Raw genomic sequence first — 25209 nt, forward strand, 5'->3', positions numbered from 1 at the left:
CTCCAGGCTCTGGGCTGTCAGCACAGAGCCCGATGCGGGGCTCGAACTCACGAACTGTGAGATCATGACCTGAGCCGAAGTCGGATGCTCAACGGACTGAGCCACCCAGGCGCCCCTCCACTCAAGTTTTCTAAATGTGAGGTAATGCAAGTAGCAAGGGCTTTGTGGGATATCAGTGTGGTAATTGTCCCAATCCCAGGGATTTGAGAGCTCTCTAAAACACTTGAGAAAATCTTCTGTATTGTCAGCCATTTCATGTTCCATGCTATGCTGTTCTTTTCATAATTGCATTCTTAAAATACGTGCTTGATGAATAATCAGCCCCATCTCCTACTTTCAATTATATTTACTGTATAGCCTTTCCCAAGGGAACTATTAAAACACACACACTCATTAGCTCCATTAAGTATTTTCACAAAATAAAATGGATATCTCTCTTCCCTGAGATTTTTTTTTTTTTAATTTAGGGACAAGAGTCCTGCCAAAAGAGTGGCAGAGGCGATGACAGAGTTTGCCAAACAATCTCAGGGTGATAACATTTCCCCCCTTTTAATTAGTTTTCTCCTTAAACAGAGAGGGACTTTGCAGAGTGTGAACTGAAATTTTTAAACATGTTACCGCTGAAGGGTTAATTGCTCCCTTTCGAATGCATCATCCTGGGACCTTTCTGCAGGACAGTTTATAGCTTTAATGATTAGTTATTTTTTTCTTTAACAAGAGCCTTAGACTGCTAACTTGTAAAGGGGTCCTCGTTTATTGCTGTGGTCGTCAACTCTGTCTTTCCCATCAGAAGCTCCTGGGGGCATTTCAAAGATGCCAGAGCCAACAGCCCCCACTCAGACCAATTAAATCAGTATCTCTGGGCATCGAGCCTAGGCATCTGTATAGTTTAAAACTCCCCTGGTGACTTTAGTTTGCAGCAGGGATCGAAAACCACTGATGGAGTGAGAAAGCCCTCATTTTACAGATGAGGGGACAGAAGCTCGGATGGGTTTAGCGGATTGCCTCGTGTCCCTCTGAGACAAGGACCTGGTATGTGCCAAACATATCCCCGGTGCCCTGCGTGCAGGGTGCCATCCTAGGGCTTCAAAGACCTTTTCTTGTTCAGCCCTTATAATGACCTCATGATTTTTTTTGAAGATTTTATTTATTTTTTATTTTTTGTTTAAAAAAAATTTTTTTTTTCAACGTTTATTTATTTTTGGGACAGAGAGAGACAGAGCATGAACGGGGGAGGGGCAGAGAGAGAGGGAGACACAGAATCGGAAACAGGCTCCAGGCTCTGAGCCATCAGCCCAGAGCCTGACGCGGGGCTCGAACCCATGGACTGCGAGATCGTGACCTGGCTGAAGTGGGACGCTTAACCGACTGCGCCTCCCAGGCGCCCCGAAGATTTTATTTTTAAGTAATCTCTCTGTCCAACGTGGAGTTCGAACTCATGACCCCCTTTCCCCCACCGCCGAGATTAAGAGCTGCATTGCTGCACCGACTGAGCCAGCCAGGTGCCCTGCTGATGATTTTTTAAACCCCATATTATAGCAAGGGAACCAAAGCTCATAAATGCTGAGTAGCTGTACCAAGTTTATATTGTCGGAAGCTTGGACACACATCTGTTTCCTGATGCACACAGTAACACATTGATTTCTCTTTAAGCCTGTGTATGTTGTCCCTGGAAGAATTATTTTTATATATTATCATTATTGTTATTATTAGTCACTGGGATTTCTTTCTAACCCAATTCACAGAGAGGCATCTCGGGCTTTCAGGCTGAGGGTGTAGCTACTGACCATCAATGGCCAGAACCTCCCTGAGTGCCTGTTTACAGCAGGTGTTTGATAGGTTTGGTCAGTACACAAGTAAGTGCAGGTGACGTTTGCCAGGATTGTTGGTTTTAATTTTTTTTTTAATGTTTATTTTTGAGAGAGAGAGAGAGAGAGACAGAAAGAGAGAGAGAGAGGGAGAGTGGGGGGGGGGGAGACAGAGAGAGAGGGAGACACAGAATCTGAAGCAGACTCCAGGCTCTGAGCTGTCAGCACAGACCCCAACAGGGGGCTAGAACCCACAAACCGCCAGATTATGACCTGAGCTGAAGTCAGACGCTTAACCTACTGAGCCACCCAGGTGCCCCAGGACTATTGGTTTTAAATAAAAGAGATCCTAGATCCAGTTGCTTAAATGGCTTACATCATTTCTAAGTGTAAGTATCCTGAGTCTAGATGCTCAAATCCTACAGCAAAGTGTCTCATTTATCCCCAGGTTTTTTTTGTTTTTCCTGCCTGTCCACTGTGGCCTTGTGACCCATGTTTGTGGGCTCTGATTGGCTTGGTTAGAGTCATGTGTCTGCTCAGAACCAATCACTGTGTGGAAAGGACTTCAGTGGTCTCACGGGCCGAGTTTGGATTCCAGGGACAAATAGTAATAATAATAATAATAATAATAATAATAATAATAATAAATAAATAACACAACAGCTCTTGAGGCAGCTGTGTATCAAGAAGGGCCCAGAGAGTTGTAAGCTCTCCTCTTCTCCCAATGCACCTGCCCAAGGCTTTGGAAATCCATCTCCCCAGGGGCCCCCAGAGGGACTTACCCAGTCCTGGAATGCTCTCTGTCACAATCTACAAGCCAGTCCCCCTGTCCTTTCAGAGCCAAGACAGAGATAAGGAGCCACAGGGAAACCATTTTCTGATGGGCTTTCAAACATTCCAAGAATAAAGTTTACTTACGGTGTGCATGCGTGTGTGTGTGTGTGTGTGTGTGTGTGTGTGTGTGTGCGTGCATGTGTGTGAAAAACACATCCTTGAGCTGAGCGTCAGGACCCCCTGGGGTTCCTCTGAGAAGAAGCAAAGGATTCTGAGGACTGTGTGTGTCTTACAAGTCAAGCAAAGAAATTCTAGTGACCTGGGCCTGAAGCCACAGCCCAATCTGTCAGATGAGCGGAGTGGGACCAGTTTTGCTGAGGCTAGTCATGTCTTCTGAGGCTTTCCGAACTCTTGGAATGGAAAGAATAGAGCCTGTGTGTGTGTGTGTGTGTGTGTGTTTGTAGGTTCCCACGTCTCCATAAAACCAGAATTGCTTAAGGCCCCATGAAGTCAGTATAAATCAGTGAATCATGTCCATCTCCCACATGATCTATTGCAGATATTGCTCATTCATATGGATCTTAAAAAGCGTGTGCACAACAGGGAGGAAGAGACAGGGAGACAGAGACATCGAGACAGAGAGAGAGGTACTGGGACTCACTTCTGTGGACTCAGTAGGGACTTAGATGTGCCCAGTGACACAATTACTCATAATGTTTCAATGAGAACAGCAACGCCATCGTTTAGCAGCTGCTGGGAGTGGTTTTTTTTTTAATTAATTTTTTAATGTTTATTTTTGAGAGAGACAGCGTGAGCAGGGGAGGGGCAGAGAGAGAGGTGGGAGGCACAGAATCTGAAGCAGGCTCGATGCTCTGAGCTGCCAGCACAGACCCCGATGTGGGGCTCAAACTCACTAACTGTGAGATCATGACCTGAGCCGAAGTTGGACGCTCAACCGAGTGGGTCACCCAGGTACCCCTGGGAGTGTTTTTATGAGGCAGTGTTTTGAGACGCGATGAGCAGTGTGGAGACTGTTGTTTGGAGTGGAAGCACCCAAAGGCTGGGCCCTCTTGATGCTGGCTGGAGGTGGAAGGGGCCCTGGCTCCCGAATCAGACCATGGTGATGGGAAGCACGTGGGTGAGAAAAAGGCATTGAGGATACTTTGCTATTGGGTATGGAATGTTCCAGAAAGTAAGAAGAGCAAAGGGGAAGACATTCAGCGAATCAGAAGACCAGGCATGTAAAAATGCTGATGGGGTGCGTGAGATTTATGTACCAAAATGTTCGGCATGGTTACCACTAATGGCATGAAACATGGAAACAACTCCGTTATTTCTCAATTATATAACAATAGAGGATTGGATCAATTATGATTCATTCACTTGTATGCTGTTATGGAGCCATCACGAATGGTGTTCTGTGAAGAATTGGCAATAGAATGGGGAAAGAGTCTTGATCCATGAAAAAGGATTGGGGGTACGCAACGGAACATCATCCTGGTTCCATTTTACGGTCCCGCTGTTTTCTTCTTTCTCAAGCACTTAATACAAACATATTTTGTTTTAGTGCCTATGAAGTCAATACAGCTACATCATGGAAAATTTGGAAAGCAAAGACAAGCATTGAAAAATTCCATTACCTGGCAATAATTGCTGCCAATGTTTTGGTGCATTTCCTTTCAGGTTTGGTTTTTCTCCTTGCATGTGTTATCCTGGACTGCTCAAGTCTTCGGAAGTTTTGGAAGCACTCTGGCCTCTGCAGTTACCGTAGCTTGCGTCTCTCTTTCTCAATCTGTGGGTGATCCAGTGGGTTTAGTGAATTCACTGTATTTTCCTCCCTCTGTCTCCTGAGATGTATCACCCCAAGTAGAGCCCACTGACCCCTTTCCATGTATTTTCTCACAGAGGCTGTAGCATGAAAAAGGTCTGGGGAAAACTGGGGTGAAGGACAGAAAGTGTTAAACATCTCTCTTCTTGGAGTTCATTGACTCTTCCCCACCACTGCGAATTTCTCCCTGTCAGACTCTCTGGTAAGTTCTAGCACCCCCCTCCAACCCAACCACCATCTTGACCCTTGATCAACTCGCATTCAATTAAATATAATGTTCTTATATCAAGTGAGTTGATTTTCTCTGTTTCATCCCATCTGGATGTATATAAAGAGCCTTGAATTTCAAAATAAGAAATTACTGTCCAGTCATTTTCCCACACTGAAGAGAAAGTATTCCCCTGACATATTTTCTTCTGTTCTCCAGCACAATGAAATTTTACTGTTTGAGATTTCATACGTGTATATATACATGCCCAAACACAACATGTATACACATATAGATGTACACACATATCTAGAAAGCACACACGCATATAAGATATATATAAAGAATATATATAGTGTGTGTGTGCATCTAAGAGTTTTAATGGCAAAGTGCTATATGTATTATTAAAAAATGTTTTAATGTTTATTTTATTTTTGATAGAGATAGACACAGAGCACAAGTAGGGGAAGGACAGCGAGAGAGGGAGACACGGAATGCGAAGCAGGCTCCAAGCTCTGAGCTGTCAGCACAGAGCCCCACCTGGAGCCCGAACGCACAAACTGTGAGATCATGACCTGAGCCCAAGTCAGACACTCAACCAACTGAACTACCCAGGCACCCCTGCATATATTATTTTATAACTAATTTTCCCCACCATCCTTTGATGTACCACTAAGAAAGAAGAAGAAATTTGCCAGAAAATTTTTGACATGCCATTGATTGTAAGACATATCCTGACTTCAGCGTGGCCACAATATGAAAACATAGTTATCTTAGAATAAATGAAACAGGGTGTGTACCAATCAGCCGTTGCCACAGTCAGTGCATAAAAATTGCCCAAGACTCAACTCAGTAGCATAGGAAATAAGGGATTGTTTATTGTGCATACATTTGAGATTTGCTTGGGGGCGGGGTGGGGGGAGTCTGCTCCATGGGTGCCATTTTGGGCCCAGGCTGAAGGGTTAATTCTCTCCACGGTATCTCATTCCCTTGGCGGATCACTGGTGGATAAGGGGAGAGGGCAGGCTGACAGAGAAGGCAGATTTTTCGCCTCTGTTTGTATTACGTATTGCTCACATCCCTTTAGCCAAAGCAAGTTACATGGCCAATTTCAAAGTCAGGACGTGTGTGTGGGGATATGTATTCCACCCATCACGTCAAGGAAGTATATATATAATACGCTACTGGGAGTGAAGCCTTGAGACCAATAATTCAATCAATAGGGTATTTCAAAATCATTATATCTTGCATTTTATGCCTTTTTGTGGCCTAGCTCATAATTTTTGGAACAAAATAGATCATAATATACGTAAAGTACAAGGGGGGAAAAACACCACCAAAATGTTAACCATCGTTTCCGAGATTGGATGAAAGACTTTTTTTATTTTCTTTTTTGTCCCTTTGATTTCTCTAAGTTTTCAACGATGAGTAGATGTCACTTTTTAGTAACAGACAATAAACCTACACCTGCATCATTCATGATTTCCTGTAAGAAGTCCATGGAGGAAAGTAGTTTGGGAGACAAACGAATGGCTATTTGGGAGGAAATGCAGACGAAGGGATTGGCCGTTGGGGAGGGTACTTGGTTATGCTTGCTTCCCAGTGTTAGAGAGATTAAGCACATGAGGCAGATGATTAAGGGAAGGCGTTCTGATCCTGGGGACCACGACAGCAGTGTGTTTATTGGGATGGGTGGGCTGGTTTGGAACGGGATCAGCGGAGCCAGGTCCACGCATTCAAGACGAACACCCAAAGCTCCGAACAAGTGTGCCAGGAAGATGTTCTCTGTCCCGAGCCTCGGAGCACTGAGCCCGGACGCCGGCCATCCTCCTTACTCCGGTGGGAATTCGTCAGGAGACGGAGATGACGCTGAACTTGGGGGTGGAGCAGGGTCGGGAAGAGGAAGCCAAGCAGGACCTGACCTCTAGCTGCTAACACGCAGAGTGCAGTCCAGCACCCGAGCTCACAACAGTGGCGCACACACGTACTCATGCGTTAGAATGGCCTGGAGAGTGCGTGAAAACACAGAGGGCTGGGCCCTGCCTGCAGAAAGTCGGTTTTCCTGGGTCTGGGATGGGACCTGGGAATGTGTCGTTTGGATAAGCACCCTGGTAGATAGTGCTGCTGGTCCGGGGACCACCTCACTAAGGCTTACGCTACCTGGAGAGCTTTTAAATAATCCCGGGGCCTCGGCTGCACCCCAGGCCAATTAAACCAGAATCTAGGGGTGGGACTCAGTCATCAGTACTTTTTTTTTTTTTTTTTTTAAGAGCTCCCAAGGTGAAGACAATGTGCAGCCAAGTTTGAAAACTGCTGTTCTGAGGAGAATTAATTTAATCTGTTTAACTACTGAGTACATTGGCAGCAGGTACTAAATTAACTCATCACCAACCACCACCCCTTTCTCTGTGGACCCGGAGTTAAAAATTGTGCCAGTGGAAATCTCCGGGAAGAGCGGAGCTTAAATCTCGGAACTCGACCGCCTTCCCGGATCCCAAGGAAATGAGGCAGAGCTCTTGGCGCGTGCTTGAGGAGAGAATGAGTAGAAACATGCAGGTCTTAACCTGCGTGTGTCCTCACTGGCGAGGGGCAAAGGTCATGGTCAGACGCAGGCTGCTCTCGTTGAAGTAAGAGCCGTGAATGATGTTGAGGTCTTACACAACACGGTGTGGCAGGTGCTCAGCAGGCAAAAGGACTATGTCATCCAAAGGCTTCTGAGTCATCTCTGTACGTCTTTGAAGTCGCCATGGAAGGATCAAAGTGATGTCATAGCCGACACTTCTGTAGCTACAGCTTGAAGGAGGTGGAATTGGCCCCAGGCCTTGTCTCCTTTCTGTCTCTCTCCTCTTTCCACGGGACTTTCTTCCTTCCAACACTGGTGTCTACCAAATCCTGTTCTCTAGAGTGCTTTTTTAAAAAAATTTTTTTGTAAGTTTATTTATTTTGAGAGAGAGAGAGAGAGAGAGAGAGAGAGAGCGCGCGCATGAGCAGGAGAGGAACAGAGAGAGAGGGAAGAGAGAGAATCCCAAGCAGGCTCTGCACTCAGTGCAGACAGACCCCAGTGCAGGGCTCCATCCTATGAACTGTGAGATCATGACCTGAGCCAAAACCAAGAGTTGGAAGCTTAACGTACTGAGCCACCCAGGCACCCCTAGAGTGCCTTGTTTTAAAAAAAAAATCTGAGGTGGCAGCTAGCTCTTTTCTAATGAGACGTTTGCCTAAAGCATACCTCCTCCCATGGGAGAAATCTCACACCCTTACATCCTACCCCTCGATAGAGTACGCCCTGGAAATCAAAGATTCTTTGTTGGTGTGAGGAATGGGTCCCCAATGGTGAGATTACACGCTCGGAGGCAGAAAGGGAACTGTCTTCAAAGACTTTGTTAGGGGACTGAGTCGTGTCACCCAGAACTCATATGTTGAAGTCCCAACCCTCCAGATACCTCAGGATGTGATTGTGTTTGGAAATGGGGTCTTTAAAGAGGTAATTAAGGTAATATGAGGCCATCTGGATGAGCTCTGATCCAGTATGGCCGGTATCCTCAAAAGAAGGGAAAATTAGGACACAGATGTGTATGGAGGGAACATCATGTGGAGTCATAGGGAGAAGATGGCCGTCTACAAGCCAAGGGGGGAGACGCCTCAGAAGAAACCAAGCTTGATCTCAGACTCCTATCCTTTAGAAGTGTCAGAAAACAAATGTCTGTTGTTTAAGCCACCCAGTCTGTGGTACTTCGTTATGGCAGCCCGAGGAAATGAGCAGTGATGTGAATGGATGAGTTTTGAGGAGAGATTCAACTTATTTTCAGTAGGACTGAACCAAATGAGTGGAAATTAGGGTAGGTGGATTGGGCTCAAAACTGAACATTCTTGACTGGCTATTGCTAAAATAAATTTTAATTCCTGCTATTCCTCAACTTTAATTCATCCCGGAGGCCAATTAGCAATCTCCTTGCAGAAACACTTTTTGGGTGGCTGATTTACACATGGCTTACAAAGATTAATTGGGTTGACTCTGGTTCTGTTTCCTAATCTCTCAAATAAGGCTCTGACGTGGGAAGGGAATGAGATTATATACATACAGATTGTAGCATGGTGTCCAGCAAACAGAAGGAGCTCAGTATATGTTATGAGCTGTTAATATTACCATACTGACGTAGATAAGACCACAAAGAGGATACATGTCAGGTTAGCCACCACCAGGATGAAGCATGCAGGACTGCTGGATGGGCGGGACTGGGACATTTCTGTCTGTCTCTCTTCCAGAGCTGAGGGTTAATGGGACCCACAGGTTGAAACCTGTCTTGAGGCTTTCTGTCTCCTTGCCTGGGGTGGTAATCATATATTTAAGCCTTCTGGCCAAGGCGTCTTTCAAGGTGAATTATTCAGCTGTTCCCCGTTTTGCTGAATCAGCTGTTATTTCCCACGAAGTGCAGACTGGCCAGGTTGATGGGTTTGTAAGAAAAGGGTGCTTGTGTCTGTGTGCGTCTCTCTCGATTTGTTTATCTTTGTGTCTTTCCTCTTGCCTGTTGTGTGTCTGTTTTCTTCTTTCTCATGGCCTCTCTTGTTTCCACTTGATGGGCTCATGAATATTATTTGGGTGTGGCCATGTGCACCTCTTTGTGTGAGGTTCTTTGTCTGCCTGTGGTGATCACATCAAACTTGGGAAAATAAAGCCTAGATCCAAATTGGAAAAATACTCCTACTCCGTTTTTAAGCAGCTCATTTGTTTTGAAACCTTCTTCTTCTCCCCCTCCCCCTCCTCCTCCTCCTCTTCCTCTTCCTCTTCCTCCTCCTCTTCCTCTTCCTCCTCCTCTTCCTCCTCCTCCTCCTCCTCCTCCTTTTTATTAAATAGTTACTTCTTTGCTGGTGTAGAGATTTTTTTGATGATGATTTTTGATAATCACTTTGCTGAAAGTTCTTTCAGAAGAATACTTTGAATCAGCCCATTCTAGGGTTTCCTTATAGCCAGAGATAAAACACCTTGATCGAGCTTCCATAAAAACACACATCACATCAATTAACAGATATCGCCAGGGGCAGGCTTCTTGTTCAACATCTGCTACTTTATTACTAACAGCACCAGCAGAATATATTATGGGCAGCATGACCGTGGATTTCCACTGGCCTCCACGAATGCAGAGATTTTCGCTAGGCCTGCTCCCCTTTCTAATGAGCCACATTAACACTCCCTATTGGACCTGTGGGGTGCCACATTTATCTCCCCCGTTCTGGCACAACCACAAAGTCTGTTACGTGGTGGAGGCCTTGAACTCTACCCCTAAGGAGATTGTTTTCATAAAAGGCATCGGGAACCAGAAATAATGATAATGAGTGATAAAGGCTATATTTCTTGATCATTTACTGTATGTCAGTTTCTGTGTTAGGCATTTCCCATGCATCATCTTATTTAATACGAAGCCAATCCTGTGCAGAGGCATTATTATTCCCATTTTGAAGGTGAGGTTGCTGGGGCATAGAGAGGTCAAGTCTGTTGCTCAAGGTCACATAGGTAGTGAGAAGGCCATAGGGAACAGTGACAGTTTTTTGTTCCTCTGTCCCCTTATTTTGGGAACGACCCTGACTTTCTGACTTGGGGATTGGGAATGTGATGTAGGCCAGACTAATCACGGTACTCATCTTCTGGGAAATCACGGTTGATCTGGGGTTGACACTGACTCAGCCTGTCCAGTGAGAATCCATCTGTGGAATTCGGCCTTTTCAGAGGCTGAGAGGAAGAAGGAGTCTTGCCCCCCTGGGATTGCTGAGCTAGGGCGTCAGTAACTACTTTGCCCACCATGTGGAGATGTTTTGCTTTCTGTCTTGGGGAAAATAATGAAGCCCGCTGGCCAAGAGAACCGGAATAAGCAAAGACGAGGAACAGAAGGAGGGAGAAGCGGAAGAGGGTAGTGTTCAGTCCCTGGTTCCAGCTCCCAAGGATTGGATTTAGGCAGCTCTTGGCTTCACCCTGGGAGTCACCATGTTATTTGCCCCCACTCTGAAGCCCAGGAATCCCTTTGTGGTTTGAGCATATTTGAGGTGGGTCTGGTGGTTGAAAAATATCCCCCAACGGGTACGTCTCCATTTGAGATGTGGAGTCTCATTCTCCTCCCCTTGCGTATGGACTGGACTCAGTGAATCGCTTCTAACAGAGGGAATGACGTGGAGGCAATTTCAGTGTGTGTCTTTGGTGCCTGGGTCCCGGAGGCTCCTCAGCTTTCTCCTTGCTCTTCCTCTCATGTGGAATACTCACTGCGGGGGGTTGCCAGTGGCCATGTTGTAGGGACACTCACACAGCTCTGTGGAGAGGGCCACCCGCCACAGCCATGGGAGTGAGCCACGTTGGACATGGATCCTCCAGCCTTGAGAGGAAAGCTATCCCCTGCTGACACTGTTACTGCAACTTCGTGACAGACCCTGACTCCCGACCCATGGAAGCTGAGAAATAATGCATACGTGTTCTAAGCTGCTAAATGTCAGGATAATTTGTTGCACAGCAATACACAGGTAGCGCAGTGGACTTTTGTCACTTGGAATCGACAGAATCCAGACACATTGAGAGGTGGACATACGTTAAGCAGATGCGTATTGTTTGTCTCATCCATACCCACGTCCCCTTATTTTGCCCGCCGAGCCATGACCTTCCTTTGGGTAACCAAACGTCTTGCCTGATTTCAGTTGTACACTTTAGGTAGGACCGACTTCCATTGTCATGGGTTGGCTGTGATTGGCTTAAAGCCAGTGCATTCCCTTTCTTGGTTATAGTGATTGGTTTTGGAATGGGCACCCCATCCCAAAGAGCCACTGAGACACAAGGAGATAATTTGTGAACCTTCTAGGGAAAAATGATCCTCTCTTCTGAAGAAGACTTGAGAAATTTCTTGCTTTCTTTTCCTGGGGGTTGTGGTAATTAAGATGTGAGAGTAGGTGCTCCTACAGCCATTTTGTTGCCATGAGGCAGTGTTGAGAATAGGGTACTACTGTGTTTGGGAGAACAGAGAGATTGGCAGGTACCAGGTCTTTGATGATATTGTTAACTCATTAGCAGAAGCCTTACGTGAGGCCCTCTTATAGCTGTTTGAGTCCTGTTGATCTATGAATTCTACTTATTGCTTAAACCACTTTAATTTAGGTTTTCTGTCCTGTAGAACAAAGAGGTAGTTAACTGATACACAAACCAAGTCTGTCTGAATAGAATGTTACTACTCTTTTAAACCGTCTAAACTGTCAAAAATTATATCATACTATATTGAACATGATCAATGGACTTCTGTTTAGAACTTGGATCAAACACAAACTTTTCCAACTTCATACTGGAAAAAAAAAAACCCAAGAAGACATAGAAAAATGGAAACTCATACAACCCTGAAAATCCAGACTGATAATGAAACTGTTGTCAGAATCTGCTAGAACATTATACTAATCACAAGACTGTTGGTGCTGAATGGAGAAGTACAATATGATGGTCAGCACATATTTTGATGTCTAGAACAGGGCAAGCCTAGTAACTCTCAACAGCTATGGAGAAATGTTCTCTCAGTTGAAAGTTTAAAGTTTAAAGACTGCTTGCCAATGGCTGGTCTCTGCTTTGTGTGTGCTCATGTTTGTCATGAAAGAGCCTTGCTGAAAAAAGTTCAAGGAAAAGTCTTTTTTATATTTTATGCTTAGATAATTGGTTAATGTAGGTGATGCAATGGCTTAGAAAAAAAAATCTATTCCTTTTTAAAGAATACTCTGAGATACATTCCAGCCAGTTGGGAGAGTAATTAAAACAGAAAACTCAAGAATGAGAATATTTTGTAGAAATACCCTATGATCCAGTAATTTCACTATTGGGTATTTACCTAAAGGAAATGAAAACATTCATTTAGAAAGATGTAGGTACCCGTATGCTTATTGAAGTATTATTTACAACAGCCAAGGTATGCAAGCAACCTGGGTGTCTATTAGGAGATGAATGGATAAGGAACATGTGGTACACACACACACACACACACACACACGCACGCACGCATGCACACAGGAATATTATGCAGCCATAAAAAAGGATGTGATTGTGCCATTTGAGGCAGCATGGATGGACCTCAAAGGTATTAATGTAAGTGAAATAAGTCATAACGAGAAGCACAAACACGATATGACTTTACTCATAAGTGTTAGGAATAACCCCTTCCCCCACCCCCGCAAAACCCCAGATGAATAAGAAAACAAAAAACAGAATCAGATCTATAAATACAAAGGAAAAACTGATGGTTGCCTAAAGGGAGGGAGGGTGTGGGAGAAAAGGGCGAAACAGGTGAGGGGAAGTAGGAGGTACAGGTCTCCAGTTAGGGAACAAATACATCATGGGGATAAGAGGCACAGCACAAGGAACATAGTCAAGGACGTTGTAACAGTGTTGTACGGTGACAGAAGGTAGGTCCACTTGTGGCAAGCACAGCGTGGGCTACGTATTGTCCCATCACCGTGTGGCACACCAGAAACTAATGTCCCCTTGCGTGTCAACTATGCTCAAAACCAAACCAAAACAAAAAAACTACAAACAAGCAAAAAAGAATGAGAATATTTTGGCGTAAGAGAACTGGCAATAGAACTGATCATGAATGTTAACATATGTTTTGAAAGACAACGTAGGTGTTGGGGAAGAGAAAAGGAGGCATCGAGGGAAAAGAGCATGCTAAGTTTTTCTCTTACATAGAGGAGGGCCCAGCAGGTACTGTTTCATTCTAGTCTTTGATAAATAATATTAATGACATTAAATAATCATAATGACAGTGTCATTAGTATAATATTAGTATACTAATATATAATAATTGTAATATATAATAATTATATATAAATATATAATAATAATAACAGTGACAGTAAAAAATAATAGTAGTGATAACACTCATAATAATTATAGCCATCTAAAACAAAAGAAAGTAAATAAATAAAATTAGGTAAAATAATAATAGTGATTTGTAAATAAAATTTATTAAATCTTTATAATGTTCTAGGCACTATGCTAAATGTTTCACAAGAAAAAATCTTACTTAAGGAATATATGTTTAAAACATTTTCTTTAATGTTTATTCATTTTTTGAGAGAGAGAGAGACAGAGCACAAGTGGGGGAAGAGTAGACAGAGAGTGAGACACAGAATCCAAAGCAGGCTCCAGGCTCTAAGCTGTCAGCCCAGAGCCGGATGCAGGGCTCAAACTCACAAACCATGAGATCATGACCTCAGCCAAAATTGGGCGCTTAACCAACAGAGCCAACCAGGGGCCCCCAAGAAATATATGTTAAAGTGTGTTTTTAACTAACTTAAGTGTGATGCATCACATTATTAAATCCCAAAAATCTGATGATAGGTCCAACTTGAGTGGGGGACGTACTTGAAAGAATATATCCCTTTTTTACAGGAGAAGGTTAAGTCTTACCAAGGTGTCAGTTATTAAAAAAATTATATATATGTCCACAATATACCAATCAAAATCTGACTGGGACTTTCAGGGATCTTGCAAAAATCATTCTAAGTTTTGTCTGGAAGAATTAATGGGTGAGAAATTATTTAAGGACATTTTGAAAATAGAAAAAAAAAATGGCCCAATGACATTTTGAAAACAAAGGTATTTGCCTGACCAAATCACAAAATATTTTCTAAGGCTGTGGTAATTGAAACCATGGAATATGGGTACAAGAAGTGATGGGATGAAGGAAATACTACTGAGCATATATATCATATAAGATTACAACAAAGAAAGCATTACAGGCCAAAGGGAAGGAACTCAGTTCAAGGAGTCATGTTACAAAAATTGGTTGTTTGGGGAAAGGAAACAAGTTAGACCTTCACAATTATATTATGCTCCCAAATGCATTTCAGATGAATTAAAGAGAAAAATGTGGGGGAAGAAAAACTAAAAAAAAGAGAATAAAATGCAGATAAATATCTTTCTCAGTTTTAGATAGGTTTTTTCCAAGCATAGGACTCATGGAAGAAATCACAAGAAAAATGCTAATAGATTCAATTTGGAAGATTGAGAACTTTGAATAAGTTCTGGGAATCTAATGTGCAGCATGATGGAATGAAAAATCACAATGAGCAAAATTAAGGGGCACGTGGCAATTGGTGGGCCGGGGTTTTGCAAGAGACATGGTAAAGCGGAATAGTGTTACAATGCCAAATCTTTAAAAATCCAAAAGTAACATTTGCAAGGGGCATGAAAAGTTTGTTTCCAAAGTGAGACATACAAATGGTATATAGGCATATAAGGAAAATATTAATCTTCAATAGACATCAAAGAAGACATCAAATGGAAACTGGGAAGACAGTGCGACATAATTTTACCTATCCAGTTGCCAATTAAAACATGTAAGATGCAGTGCCATTGGGGTGTGATGAGCAAACCACTCTTATGTGCTGCTGGTCGTGGTACAAATTGCCTTTAGGGTCTCCTGTTATTCCTGTAAAATTGGGATGACTGTACTTCTCCATTACAGCAAGGGTCAGATGAGATAATCCTTGTAAAATCCCTCCAACAGGGTAAATGTTAGTTGTCGACCCTGGAGATGAAGGCTGTGCAGTGGTGGAGAAGGGTTTCAGAGGACTGAGGAGGAAGGTAGTGGTGTGTGAACTGGTCCACCAATTAGCGTGGGGCCGAAAGGAACTGTGTGTGGAGGAGAACTGGGGAATGCCATTCCTGTTTGCCTCCTGGATTTATGGATTTGGAAACAAAAGCTGTGTTGCGGATGCTCAAAGAGAAGGGACTTACTGGGCTTTGCTCATCATGGATGGATGGATGGCTCATTCAGGCTGAACCCAGGACAGCCATCACGAATCAGGATACTGTTTGACAGCTGACCTCTCACAGCCTCCCCTGCTCCAAACCAAGAGAGCCGTGCCTCCTTAACTCCTCTTCTAATCCTTCCCTTCCTCACTAATTTGGTTTATCCAGAAACCATCCCAAAAACGTGGTGAAGGGCGACATCATTTGCAAATCATACCTGATTCCAAAGATCTGAGTTGAACCCACTGGCTTAGGACTTTGCTGACTCCGGATAAAAATGTCTGGGCTCTCTTTCCTTCTACCATTAGTGTTGGATTCCATACAGCAGTGACTGCTGCTTTGAGTGGAAACATACAAAATATACCTTAACCAGCTGTGGCTGCCGGTATCTTGTCAAGAGAAGGAAGACATTAAACATCGTCTAATACTGTGCATTGGTCTTCGAAAGAAAGTGGCATTCAGTACCCAGTTGAAGTGAATGTTAGTGAAGTGAAACGATTTCTGATCTCTGAAGTGGTCACTGCAGTCCAGCTGCATTTGTACATCCAGAAACTAGAAATCCCACACCCTCCACATGCAGACACACTGATGATGCTTTCCAGACGTGGTGGGAACCAGCCATGTACAAAGATGCTCCGGAGAACAACTGAGCTCGCTTTGCATTCTCGTTAGCGTGTTGTCAGGTGAATTCTGGAGCTTAATTTTGAAACCCTGAAGGAAGTGCCAATTTGGGGGTGGCGATCAGTTTTTGTTTTTTGGGAGGAGTTTAAAATTTGCTTTATGGACAGTCCTTATGTTTCTTTCAGAAGGACCATTTTGGAGGACCGTCCCCATGAGCGGTGCAGGTGCCGGGCTAATACTCCACAAGCGTTTGGGAGAATCCCTAGGTACAGCTAAGTTACCATAATACACAAGCTGCAGTCTGAGATGTTGAGTTTACTTTGAGCAATGTAAAATGCCTGTAGTGGCAGAACAGACCCATTTTCAAGTTCAACTTTTTTTTTTTTTCCCGCCTAAATCTGAATATAGACTGTCGTATGCCTGGAAATTGTCCTTGGGCTTTGGGCAGTGTGTGGATGTGTGTGATCTTGTTGGGCCCCTTGTTGATGGCCCAGGGTGGGTAAAGAATGACTGTGGCAGGGAAGACCAGCCTGAGATATTACACTAGAGGGAGGAAGGATGGAGTTTGACCCAGCACACCCATGGATGTTGCCTAAGTAGAATTTGGCTTGTGTATGTTTTAACAGTTAACCAGTTAGCTAGTTCAGTAACCTTCTTACTGGTCCTCTGCCTCTGTTCTTATAGCTCCGTCTCCGAGTCTGTTCTCTGTAGCAGCTCAAGCTATCTTTAAAAATGTTCTGGAGATCCATTATGTATTTTTGCTTTTGTTTCTCTTGCCTCGGGAGACATATCTAGAAAGATGTTGCTACGGCCACTGTCAGAGAAATTACCACCTGTGCTCTCTTCTAGGATTTTTATGGTTTCAGGTCTCACATTTAGGTCTTTAATCCATTTTGACTTTATTTTTGTGTCTGGTGTAAGGAAGTGGTCCCATTTCATTCTTTTGTATGTGGCCGTCCAGTTTTCCCAGTGCCATTTGTTGAAGAGAGTGTCTTTTCCCCATTGTATATTCTTGCCTCTTTTGTCAAAGATTAATTGACTGTATAATTGTGGGTTGATTTATGGGTTCTATACAATGGAATATTACTCAGCCATAAAAAAGAATGAAGTCTCGCCATTTGCAACAACACGGGTGGACCCAGAGGGTATAATGCTAAGTGAAATAAGTTAGAGGAAGACAAATGCTGTCTTATTTTACTCCTACATGGAATTTAAGAAACAAGAAAAAAGAAAAAAAAAAGGAGACAGAACCCCTCCCCCCGTCCCCCCTTCTCCACCTCAGACTCTTTTTTTTTTTTTAATGTTTATTTATTTTTGAGACAGAGAGAGACAGAGCATGAACGGGGGAGGGGCAAAGAGAGAGGGAGACACAGAATCTGAAACAGGCTCCAGCCTCTGAGCTGTCAGCACAGAGCCTGACACAGGGCTCGAACTCACAGAGTGCAAGATCGTGACCTGGCTGAAGTCGGACGCTTAACCGACTGCGCCACCCAGGCGCCCCACCACCTCAGACTCTTAACTATAGACCCTTAACTATAGAGGACAAATTGATGGTGACCAGAGGGGAGGTGGATGGGAGTTGGGTGGAATAGGGGGTTGGGGTTAAGGAGTGCGCTGGTCATGATGTGCACTGGTCAGTGAGCACTGGGTGATGTACGGAAGTGGTGAATCACTGTATTGTACACCTGAAACACTGTGTTAATGAACTGGAATTAAAAAACTTGACAGAATTGTTCTGAAGACCATGATACCCCCTCGTTAAAATTCTCTCAAGGGTTTCCTCAAATGCAATCCAAATGCTACACCACAAAATGCTGCAAAGCTCTCGATGGATGATCTGATCTCTTGTCCCATTTCCAAATTCACGTGTTATTCTCCCCTCCCTCAGTGGGCCCTAACCAAATCCCCTTTTAGAGAAAAGGTGAGGGAACTTTTAAACTTTACTCGATATAGGTGTGTTCAAATAGTTTATAATTGGAAATCTGTACTCACTATTGTATCATTAAAGTACAAGGAGGAAGATGGCTGATATTTGTTTGTTTTGCAAACAGCATTTGCATGCTGATGGTTTTTGTAGTTTTGTAGTTTTTTTTTTTTTTGCAGAATTTTGGTGTTTTGTTTTGTTTTGTTTTGTTTTGTTTTTGTAGCTTCATGTTGCTGAGACCAGTGGAGTGAGTGGTGGTTTCACCCTAAACACCTGCAACAGAATTCCTGGGGCTGGTGGCTGAGGGGGGGGTGGGGTGCTGGATGTGTGCGGATTGTTGACCGTCTATAAATCAGACTCTGGAGTAGAACCTGGGAAATCTGAAGGTCTGCCTGTTCACATTTTAGGGTCACTGCTGTCTGTAGTCCTGAGATCACATTTTGGGAAACTCTTAAGATAGCAGAAAACCCAGATGTCGGACTATTCCTCTCTTTATCCTTGTTTGTAACTGGGTCCAGGCCTGGAGGCTACTTGTGACTTGACAGTGTTCTTACCCAAGTAGTATGCCAAAAATGAAACCATGGCCATTATGTAGATATACATACAGTTGTTTTGCTTTGAAAGGAATGGGGTTCTGCCTAAGCTCCTTCTCAATTTCATTAGGATCATTAATATTTTGTCTCAAACATCATTTGAAGAAATGGGTGGTGATGGGTCAGTGAACGGACCCATTCCAACAGGGGCACCTGTATCATCACATGTATCTATCAAATCCAGTTGTTGAGTTTAAGTTGGAGGACGGCAAAAATTGTAGTGGTAAATCCTGTCAGAGATAGAGGTTCCGCCGCAGGGACTTGTGTCCTGACGGTCAGGGGAACCTTCTGCTTTGCCCTGAAAATATCCTACACCAGAGTTCCGTAGACAGTCCCCTTGGAGTGACCGAGGGGCACTTTGTTAGAAAAGCAGACTCCTAGGGCTCATCACTGATATACAGAGTCAGAATCTCCAAGAATGGGCCCCAGGAGTCTGAGTTATAAATGAGACTTCCACTGTATCCTAATGCACACTGAATTCGATCCTGTAGTTGTGTGGTCTGCTATACCACCCACTGTGACAGCCACCAGCCCTACGTGGCTTTTGAGCAGTGGGAATGTTTTTGGTGCCTCATGTTGAGATGAAAATATTCTGGATCTCTTGGGTTAAATAAAATATAATTTAGGGGATACAGGAGTGCTGATGCGTAGGGGCACTTGTACCCCAATGTTTATAGCAGCACTTTCAACAATAGCCAAATTATGGAAAGAGCCTAAATGTCCATCAACTGACGAATAGATAAAGAAGTTGTGGTTTATGTATACAATGGAATACTACTTGGCAATGAGAAAGAATGAAATCTGGCCATTTGCAGCAACGTGGATAGAACTAGAGGGTATCATGCTAAGTGAAATAAGTCAGAGAAGCATACCACATATTTTCACTCATATGTGGATCTTGAGAAACTTAACAGAAGACCATGGGGGAGGGGAAGGGGAAAAAAGTTACAGGGAAAGATGGAGGCAAAGCATAAGAGACTCTTGGATACTGAGAACAAACTAAGGGTTGATGGGAGGTGGGGGAGAGGGGAAGGTGGGTGATGGGCATGGAGGAGGGCACCTGTTGGGATGAGCACTGGGTGTTGTATAGAAACCAATTTGAAAATAAATTATATATTATATATATATGTATATATAAAAGGACAAGAAAAAATGTATATCATCTGTCTCTTTTTCCTTATTCAATGTAGCTACTAGGAAATTTAAAATGATGTTTGTGGGTCACATTATAGTTCTATTGGACAGAACTGCTACAGAGTCTTGTAAGCCCTTAGAGGAATATATATTGGAAAGAGGGTCTGGAAAGTTCTGAGAACAGGGTGGTGAGTGAATGAGAGGCGTCACCTTCAGAACTCAGTAGGGGAAGTCAGGTTCACTTCCTAGACGTAAAGCTCAAATTCAGTTGGGGATAGCAGCCGAAGGTCTCTGCAGACATGACCTGGATGGTGTTCCAGGGCTTGGGTTTTCCTTTTAGCAGATCATGTTCAAACACTTCCCCACAATGTGGCTTTGAACAAGATACCTCTCCTCTCTGATTTTGGTGGTCTCATGCTTAAAACGAATGATTCAACTAATGGTAATAGTAATAGTAATACATCAACAGAGGATCCAAATGAGATAGCTTATCTGGTACAGAGTGTGGGGCATACCAATCGCCATCGATAAGTGCTCATGGCTTTTAATTGTTGTCATTCCTGAGATGAGGTCCAGTCCAGCTCTGCTCTCTCTGGGCCATCCCTTACATTTTCAGGTTATGGGTCAATGAAACTGGAGACCCCAGCTGACCTTCAGGGCATTACTGATGAGCCAGTGGACGGACCACTTCATAGTCATGCGGACGAGAGGATTTCACAGCCTCAAGCATCTTTTCTTTAGAGAAAAGGACACTGAGAAAGGGCAGAGGAATCAGATAAGTAGAGAAAGAAAGCAAACGTCAATCCCAGGTATCATCCCTGTTCTTCCTGGAGTCCTAATCTTGGCCGAGCACACCCCAACCTGCCCCTGCACTGGTCATGGTACCAGCCACAACTCGAACGCTTGCAAGATGGCAGGGAGACCATTCAAGGGCTTGGATTGTCCTGCCCTCCTCGTGCTCTTCTCAGCCTCCATGTCTTGTATGTCACAGAGAGCGCAGAGGATGGGAGTGTCCCAGGTGGAGATTGGTATCGTCAGTAAAGGGGTCTTTAAGACTTGGAAGAGGTGGGGGCGCCCTGAAGTGGGTGAATGATGGAGATGTAGGTACGGGGCCAATTTCGGTGTTCACTCCTAAGCTCTGTGAATGACTCAAGTTATCCAGCTTCCGTTATGTTGATTGATCGAATACTGTGCCCACCACATGGCAATGCCATGGTTCTCTTGGTGCTCAGCACATGGTGGACCCTCCACGAAACTCCCATTGTAATGGTTCTGCCACTTGCTGGTTGCAAAATCTGTGGAACATTCTTTAGCCTTTCTGAGCCTTAGGTTCTTTGTCTGAAGAATGGGAGAAAATTCAGCTACTTTAAAGGTCTGAATGAGGTTTGAGTGAGGTAATCCAGGGAGAGCACTTAGCATGATGTAGGTGGTTGTTTATATTCTCTGCCTTCCCACTTCCCTCCTTCCTTTTTTCTTTCTTTGTGTCTCCTAATGTACTGGGCAAAACAGAAATAGTGGAGTGATTTCAAGTTTGTTTGTTTGTTTGTTCATTTGTTTTAATGGGGCAGAAACAGTGGCTTTAAGATCAAATGACCCAGTTGGTGTGATAGACTGAATGCTTTTGTCCTCCCCAAATTTATATGTTGAAATCCTTGTTAAGAAAGAAAAAAAACCAAACACAGATTGGAGTCATTGTAAGACATCAAACCGAGACTTAATTACAGTTTTAACCTATCCCAGGGATGTGACCTTCTAACTATCAAACTGGAATTTCCTGATTATCTCTGGTGAGTTCATCTGCAGGATGAAACCCTGCCTTCCTGTCCCCCTAAAAGAAGATGACACAATCCTTTCTTTCCTTTTGCTGATGACTTCTTGTCCCGCCCCCTTCCTCTCAAAACCATCCATTCAGGAAACTCCTTGGAGCATTTCTGTACTTGCTGGATGGGATGTTGCCCAATTCATGAGTCCCTTAGTAAAGCCAGTTGGATCTTGAAATTTACTTGGCTGAATTTTTTTAACACCTCCATTCTCAACGGGATGGCATTAGGAGGTGGGGCATTTGGAGGTGATTAGGTCATAGGGGTGGAGCCTTCCTGAATGGGATCAGTGTCCTTATGAAAGGGATCTCATGGAGCCCCCTCGCTGTCTTTTGGGCTGAGGGAACACACAGCACTACAACCCAGAAGAGGGCTTTCACCAGAACCCCACCATGCTGGCACCCTGATCTTGGACTCCCAGCCTCCAGAACTGTAAGAAAAAACTGCTTCAGCCATCCAGTTGATGGCATTTTGTGACAGCAGCCCAAGCTGACTGGCACAGTGGGATTTCTGTTCACTAAAGTTAAGAGGGTAAGTTGCTAAGGCCCTCTTGTCTTCAGTTTCCCATCAGGTAAAATGACCAGGGCACTTACAGTGGCATATAATTAATAGACCATCTTGTCACAGAGGTGCCTCCAGGGGGCACCATCCCATAGAGCACAAGTGTGGTCTTGCAGACATTCTAATTGTAATAATGTTACCTGTAAACAATGGGATAATATAGTTGTTAAAAAGTCACAAGGAATGTTTAATGGCATGAAGAGATGCTTATTGTCAAGAATCAAGTATAGACAGGCACCTGGGTGACTCAGTCTTTTAAGCATCCAGCTCTTGGTTTCAGCCCAGGTCACGATCTCACGGTTTGTGGGTTCAAGCCCCAAGTCAGGGCTGTGTGCCGACAGCATGGAGACTGCCTGGGATTTTCTCTTTCCTGTCTCTCTGCCCCTCCCTGGCTGTCTGTCTGTCTCTCTCAAAATAAATAAATACACTTAAAAAAAAAAGAAGTGTAGAAAAGCAGAATGAAAGTCTGTACATAGTATGACTCCTCTATTTCATTTAAACATTTCTGAGTTAGAAGGAACCACAGCAAAATGTTAATGGTGATCACTGCTGATTGATGAGGATATTGGTGTCTTTTCTGGTTTTCTGTGTTTCCTGAATTTTCCACAGTAAACACGCGTGGAGAGAGAGGGTCCTCTCTCTTCCTCTCCATTCTTGTGCCTGGGGCGGGGAGGTGGGCTCTTTGGGATAGCAGCCCAAGGACATTATTCCCTGAGAGGTGACAGAATTGCCAAGAGAGAGCCTGGCTGCTTGTGTTTGCTTTATTCAGGATAGGGGGCATATGGAACTTGGTGGCCTCAGATGGAGGGCAGAGAAGGAGGAGGTGGGGGAGGGGGGCAGGAGGGGCTTTAAAAGATCCAGGGCAAGTGAGTTTTGCTTGCTTTGGCTTCCAGGAGCACGGTCTGTTCCACATCAAAGTGCAGGTGTGATAAAAGCCCACATCAGGAGAAATGGCAGAGCTGAATTAGAGGAAGACGGGGAGATTGAGAGCAAGAGGCTTTGGTTCCCTGAGGGGTACATGCTCAAGACCGAGAGGAGCCGCTGTGGGAGAAGGAAGGGTGCATTTCCCGCCACGCTCTGGTTTCTTGGTGTGTTTGTGAGGGTCTGAGAATCAGACCTGGGTTTTTTGGTCTGCGTGTGTCTACGTTCTCCTTGGACGGCCTGGCACATCGTGGCGGCATTGTGCACGCGTCGTCGTCTCGCACAAAGAAACAAAAGTGCCATACAAATAATGATCCCTGCTCTACATACCTGACAGGACTGTTGATGAGCCAACACGAGATAAGGCGCAAGCTGGTGTTTTGCAAAATGCACACGGAAGTGACTGTTGGCGGTGTGCTCCTGGCAGGGTCGACACGGCATCTCAAACAACCTAGCCCCAGGTGGCTGAGCACCTCTTGGGCTTAGCAGAGCTGCACCCCTCGTTAGTGGCTTCTGGTACTAACAGGGGCTGCACCCCTTCTTGGCTGCTGACCTGGAGGTCAGTCCTTTGTCACTCTGAGCCACAGGGAGATGGAAACTTACTTCTCACTGAAGCTTTGCCACATTCCCTGAGTCAGACGGACCCTGCCTTCCCCAGGTTTGGGCCACTAGGTGGGGGTGAGACGTGGGGTGAGGGTCTTGATGACCACATGTCTGATGAAGGATTCTGGGTCGGGGATGAATCGCCTGGGTCAGGCTCTGAGTACACTCTGGAAAACGGGTCTTTATTCTGACACTGGTGTTTCTTCTGTGGCCTTGACATCTGATTCTAATTCGTCTGAATTTCTAGGGCTTTTTCAGTAGCAAGTGTGTGAGGGAATGGGTTGACCTTTAATTTATAATCCTCGTGTCATGGAGTTTAGCAGAGCTTAACCTATGTCGGTCGTGGTTCAGAGCCGCCTGAGTTGCTTTGGAGAAAGGCAGGCCGTGTTTTCCGAGTCAGTTTGAAAAAATTAAAATAAAGGAACCAAGTGACGTAATCGGTCTCCACTGCAAAAGGCAGAAGAGGACCAGACAGAGAAGGGAGAAGCCTCTAGAAAATATAAGGGAGACCTGAGATGCAGACGAAGTTCTGAAAAGATGCGCAAGGCTCCCGATCGGGTAGATCAAAATGTCTGTGGCTGTTGGTAACTTGAGAGCAGCCAGGCCGAGCCTGAACAGCATCAAGGGCCAGGAACAGCAGCACCGAGGTTAATGAGAGAGGCTGAGAGGTCTCATCAGGAAGTGATTCACTACAGCATTTTGTATTCAGTGCTCGTTAAGTTGCGTTTTATCTTTGCGAGGTCTGTGCAGATGCCCCCGGTGAGATGAAGCCTTGTTCCTCTGGAGGCCGGGACTGTTCCCCGAGGTGACCCTCTTTGAGGATGGCCTCGGTTGAAAAAACCTGTCTCAGCCTAGGACACCCTCCTGCAGCGCCTGATCCGGGCAAGGACAGAAAGGCTAGTGGCCTCCCCGAGCTTGGGACAAACCTGACAGGCACCCCAGCTCCAGAGTGGAAGTGTCTGGGGTCTTGGCTGGGCTTTGATGGCATTCAGTTTCCCTCTGTCCAAAGCTTCCTTCCCCCCCGTCTTCCAGAGGGATTGTTCCCCAGAGCCCCAACTGATGAATGTCCTGACCCCTGCTCCCCATCTCAGACTCTCCTCCTTGGGATCCCACCTGTGACAGGGGCTATTTGGTACCTAGTCCTGAAATTCATTACAAAGTGGTGATAACAGAGTTGCTGAGCTTGTAGCAAAGGCATGCCACTTATGTTCCTACAGGTGGACATAGTTAAGTGGTGTGGGGGGCTTGAGCATTGTCCTGTGAATATGGTCCCTTCTGTGGCAAAGGGGAATAAGGTTAGCGATGAAATTAAGTCATCTGACCAGTCAGCTGACCATAAAATGGGGCAATCATCCTGGGCTATCTGGGTGGACCCAGTGTAATCACAAGGGTCCTTAAAATTGAAAGAGAGAGGCAGAAAAGGAGGTTCCGAGAAAGAAAAGAGTGAGGGTCCAGCTGGCTTTGAAGATGGACGGAGGTGTAGCCAAGGAATGTAGGTGGCCTCTAGAAGCTGAAAAAAAAAGCAAGAAAAGGGATTTTCCCTTCGAGCCTCCTGAAGGAATGCAGTCCTGCTAATACCTTGATTTTGGCCCCGTGAGACCCGTGGCTGGCCGGCTGTAAAATGTGAGATGATAAATTTGTGTCTT

The sequence above is a fragment of the Prionailurus viverrinus genome, chromosome E3, assembly GCF_022837055.1.
Source record: "Prionailurus viverrinus isolate Anna chromosome E3, UM_Priviv_1.0, whole genome shotgun sequence".
In the NCBI taxonomy this organism is placed as follows: domain Eukaryota; kingdom Metazoa; phylum Chordata; class Mammalia; order Carnivora; family Felidae; genus Prionailurus; species Prionailurus viverrinus.